Source organism: Eulemur rufifrons, chromosome 17 (genome assembly GCF_041146395.1).
Source record: "Eulemur rufifrons isolate Redbay chromosome 17, OSU_ERuf_1, whole genome shotgun sequence".
Classification (NCBI taxonomy): domain Eukaryota; kingdom Metazoa; phylum Chordata; class Mammalia; order Primates; family Lemuridae; genus Eulemur; species Eulemur rufifrons.
In genome coordinates, this window is record NC_090999.1 from 35178386 (window position 1) to 35183296 (window position 4911).

The window sequence follows — 4911 nt, forward strand, 5'->3', positions numbered from 1 at the left end:
CAAAGCTTGATATGCCTACTGCCTATTCACAGGAGGAGAGGCCTCCGGGGCTGCAACTCAAAGACCATTTCAAATGAGACCTTATCCATCATTCAATCAATTTATCTATCTTATTACTGTCTATGACTTCCCTACCTTCAAAACAAACAAACAAGGAATAAAGAAAGAAAAGAATTGAGGCTGGGTGGAGTGGCTCACGCCTGTAATCCTAGCACTCTGGGAGGCCAAGGCAGGAGGATCCCTTGAGGTCAGGAGTTCAAGACCAGCCTGAGCAGGAGCGAGACCCCCATCTCTACTAAAAATAGAAAAATTAGCCAGGCGTGATGGCGTGTGCCTCTAATCCCAGCTACTTGGGAGGCTGAGGCAGGAGGATTGCTTGAGCTCAGGAGTTTGAGGTTGCTGTGAGCTAGGCTGACCCCAAGGCACTGTAGCCTAGGTGACATAGCAAGACTACGTCTCAAAAAAAAAAAAAAAAGCAAAAAAAAAAGCAGAATTGAAACAAGGAAGCAAAAGACCTCATCTAAATCTCTACCCAAGAAACCACAACATCGGCTCCTCATGGGAGAAAATAGTTGAGGTGCTAGATTACGAATGACATTTCCTATTTCCTTTAATGGGAAGAACACTAGTTAATTCACCTGTTAATTTACTTTTTAAATGTAATCTTACTTGCTATCAAAATAATACATGCACACAGTTTAAAAATTCAAACAGCACTGCAAGGCTTACAAGGAATAACAGCAACCCAGGGCCGCATCCCTCCCCATCGCCAGACTTTCCTCCCAGAAGCAATCACTTCCAATTCTTTTAGCTGTTTTCTGGGGGATTTATTGCCATATCTATAAAGAGCATGTTTATACTGCAATTTTTTGATTTTTCAATTTTAGACATTGTCTGTTACCTTCTTACTATGGAAGATAAGGACTTAACCCTTTTACCAATCCTCCACTCCTCTCTATCCACTCTCCCCCCCCCCACATACTTTCCTACTCCATCCTCCCAATATATTTATCTCACAACTTTTGGTTAAATCCATTAATGTGTACATTGTTGTGACTGTGTAGTTATTTGTAGCTGAGCTACATATTGCACTATAAATGTATTTTCTTTTTTATACAACTTTTTCTTTTTCCTGGAATTAATATAATTGTGCCTGTTTTTGTTTCCTTAATTTACTATGTATCTATCACTAATCCTTGTCCATACTTCTTTCCAAGAGAGCTGCAAAGTTTCCAGGTTTCAACATCTGTCAAATCCATCAGGTCCTCTCCATATTTTTTTAAACTTATTTGGGACATCCCTCCTTGAGCCCTGAGTCTGCCACGCCTCTGGGCTAGTTGCTCCCCAAGCGTGCCACACTGTTGTCTTGGCATCATTCTTGGAATTCTTTCTGTGTCCTAGTTGAAATTCCTTGTTTTCAGGAACCCATTTTTCCCCTTGTTGTTTTGGTTTGTGCTCTTGTTTTGGTAGCGCACTTTTTCCAATAATATCTTGAAGAAGGTTGCCTGGCAGATGAAGTTCTTGAAACTTTATATGTTTTAAAATGCCTTTATTGTGCCCTCCTCCCTTGATTGATTATCTTGTGGGTAGAGCATCCAAGGTTAGAAATAATTTTCCGTTAGAGTTTATAGGCATTGATCCATTGCTTTGTAGCTTCTGGTTTTGCTATTGCAAAATCTGAAGCCATCCTCATTCCTGATCCTTTGTATGTGACTTATTTTTTTCCTATCTGGAAATTTTTTTTCCTCTTTATTCTTGATATTCTGAGAATTCATTGTTTTGCACTTTAGTGTAGATTTGTTTTCATTTATTATGCTGGTTACAGCAGACCCTTTCAATCTGGAAACAAATATTCTTCAGTTCTGGGGAATTTTATTGTGGTGTTATTTCTCCATGATTTCTTTTTTCTTTTTCTTTGTCTTTTTTTTTTTTTTTTTTTGCAAGCGCAAAACGAAGTTTATTGAGGAGGAGCAAGATAGGTTTACAGAGCAAGAGCAAGATACATTTGCCACAGACATCGAACAGGCCCCCTGCCGTAACAAGAGGCTTCTCTCATGATTTCTTTCCCTCCATGTCTTTGTTCTCTGTTACTGGAACTGCTTGTGGTCAGATATTGGCTGTTTTTCATCTCTTTGTCTTTTCTTCTGTCTTCTGGGAGAGTTCCTCAACTTCTTATCCTTTAGATTTTAGCTCTTATATTTTTGATTTCCAAGAGTTCTTATTCTCTGATTATGCCTTTATCATATCATCCTATTCATATTTTATGGGTACAATGTTTTCCTTGTTTTCTATGAGGGTTTAAATAATAGTATCTTCCTTTTTTTTTTCAAGACAGGCTCTTGATGTCTTGCTCTGTCACCCAGGCTAGATTGTAGTGGCATCATCATAGCTCATAGCTCACTGCAACCTCGAACTTCTGGGCTCACGTGGATCCTCCTGCCTCAGCCTCCCAGGTAGCTAGGACTGCAGGCACATACCATCATGCCCAGCTACTTTTTGATTTTTTTTTTTTTTTTGTAGAGACAGGGTCTCTCTATTGCCCAGACTGGTCTAAAACTCCTGGCCTCGGCCGGGCGCGGTGGCTCACGCCTGTAATCCTAGCACTCTGGGAGGCCGAGGTGGGCGGATCGTTTGAGCTCAGGAGTTCGACACCAGCCTGAGCAAGAGCGAGACCCCATCTCTACTAAAAATAGAAAGAAATTATATGGACAGCTAAAAATATATATAGAAAAAATTAGCCGGGCATGGTGGCGCATGCCTGTAGTCCCAGCTACTCGGGAGGCTGAGACAGGAGGATCGCTTGAGCTCAGGAGTTTGAGGTTGCTGTGAGCTAGGCTAACGCCACGGCACTCACTCTAGCCTGGGCAACAGAGTGAGACTCTGTCTCAAAAAAAAAAAAAAAAAAAAAAAACTCCTGGCCTCAAGAGACCATCCTGCCTCGGTAGGATTACAGGCGTGAGTCACTGCACCTGGCCAGTATCTTCATTTAAAAAAATAAAATAAAATTCTGCTTTCTGCGTTGTCTTTCTTCTAATTTTTTTTTCCCCAAATGGTGTTGCGGTGGGAGAAATTTAATCAATTTTGCTTTGTGGGGTTAGGAAGGGATTGGGTGGTCTGTTTCTTTTTCAGATTTTCAACTGATTTTATTTTCCTTTTTCAGAGGTACAGTTACTTCTTGCTATTCCTGGTAATTATGTTCTATAAAGTTACTGAAAACACTGAATTAGCAAGTAATGAACCATTCTCCCTTGGGGAAATACAGGGTTGGGTTCCTGTGAGCTTCTAGTTATAACATTTTTGTCAACTGATAATACATAACCTTGTTTTATGTGTGTTTCTGTTTAAAGATACCTTATTTCATATATATTATTGATTCATCAACATTGAACTCATGGCCAACAGCTCTATAACTCAGGCCTGAATGAAGCTTATCTAGCACACATATTTTGTCCATGAGGCACATCACACAGCCTTCTTGTACTTACAGACACTTCAGCACTATGCTTGGGGGCCATTTGAAACAGCGAAATCACCAACAAAAGGCACAAAAATGGAGCTTCCGGATAGGGGACCATGTGGAGGTTCCTGAAGGGTTGTGTGCCTGTCGAGAGCCGGGAAGCTCCGTCCCCTTCCCACACGCCTTGCTCTGTGCATCTCTTCATCTGTAGCCGTTATAATATCCTTCATAATAAACTCATAAACATTGTTCCATTATGGATGGAGGGGGTGATGGTAACCTTGTTATCAAAAAGAGGTTTGTGTCTGAGGCAGAACTAGATGAACGGTCCAAAAGGAGGCAAGAAGAATGGGAGAAAGTTCGAAAAACTGAAGATCCACAAGAATGCCCGGAGGAGGTTTATGACCCTCAGTCTCTGTATGAAAGGCTGCAGAACAGAAATATGGGAAGAGGGAGGAGTATGAGGAGCAGTTCAAATTCAAAAACATAAGAGGTTTAGATAAAGATGAGACCAACTTCCTTGATGAGGTTTCTCGGCAGCAGGGACTAATAGAAAAGCAACGAAGAGAAGAAGAACTGAAAGAACTGACAGAATACAGAAATAATCTCAAGGAGGTTGGAATTTCTTTAGAAAACAAGAAAGAAATGGAGAAGAAAGTGGCTGTGAAATCCCTAGAAACCAAGAACAAGTTCTCTCAGGCAGAGCTGTTGGCAGGAGCTGTGAAGCCCAAGAGCTCAGAGAGTGGCAACAGTGTGAAAAGACCGAAAGCGGACCCTGACCCAGATGACAGGAATGAAGAGGCCTTGTCCTGCAAATCTCCTGGAAACACTTCCCTGAGCGGCCCCTCCATCCCCTGCCCCTCCGCCCCGTCTGCACTGGCATCCCCCCAGGCTTGGGCGCCTGCTCTGGGGGGCAGCGACTCTGAATCCAGCCCAGACAGTGAAGGCACCATCAACGCCACCGGGAAGATAGTTTCCTCCATCTTCCGAACCAACACCTTCTCCCTAGCTCCTCTGTCCCTCCCAGGGGGAGCTGCTCCCCAAGGGTAGATCAGACCTTTCATTCTGCCTCCAGGCATCACATCCCTCACAAAACTCCTTTGCCTGCTTCCTGTGTACACTGTGACACTTTTAGCCTAACCTAAAAATGTGACAGAATCTACTTGTGGCCCAAATTGTGTTTGGTTTCTCTTCCTACTCCAGTGCAGGTGGCCATACCTGTCCCTCTGCCTCTTTTCTCAATGACGTGAGGGAATGTGGGAAAAGGCTGTGGGGGAGGGGCAGGCACCAGCTGGCTTGCAGAGGAGTTTGGGTTTTATTGCTTTCTGGTAGTGTCTTTTTTCCTCTCCCAACAGCACAAAGAAGCAAGGGCAGTTATTGGGCAGGTATTATTTAAATATTTCTTGCAGATAGACAACGTTGTTTGGTCCTACTGCATTGTGGAGCATGTGGGG

At 42.8% G+C, this 4911-nt stretch overlaps 1 pseudogene; it reads left to right on the forward strand.

Annotated features, from left to right (window-relative positions):
- Positions 1-3708: 3708 nt before the first annotated feature.
- On the forward strand, positions 3709-4507 carry LOC138398023 (PSME3-interacting protein pseudogene; annotated as a pseudogene).
- The last annotated feature ends 404 nt before the right edge of the window (positions 4508-4911 follow it).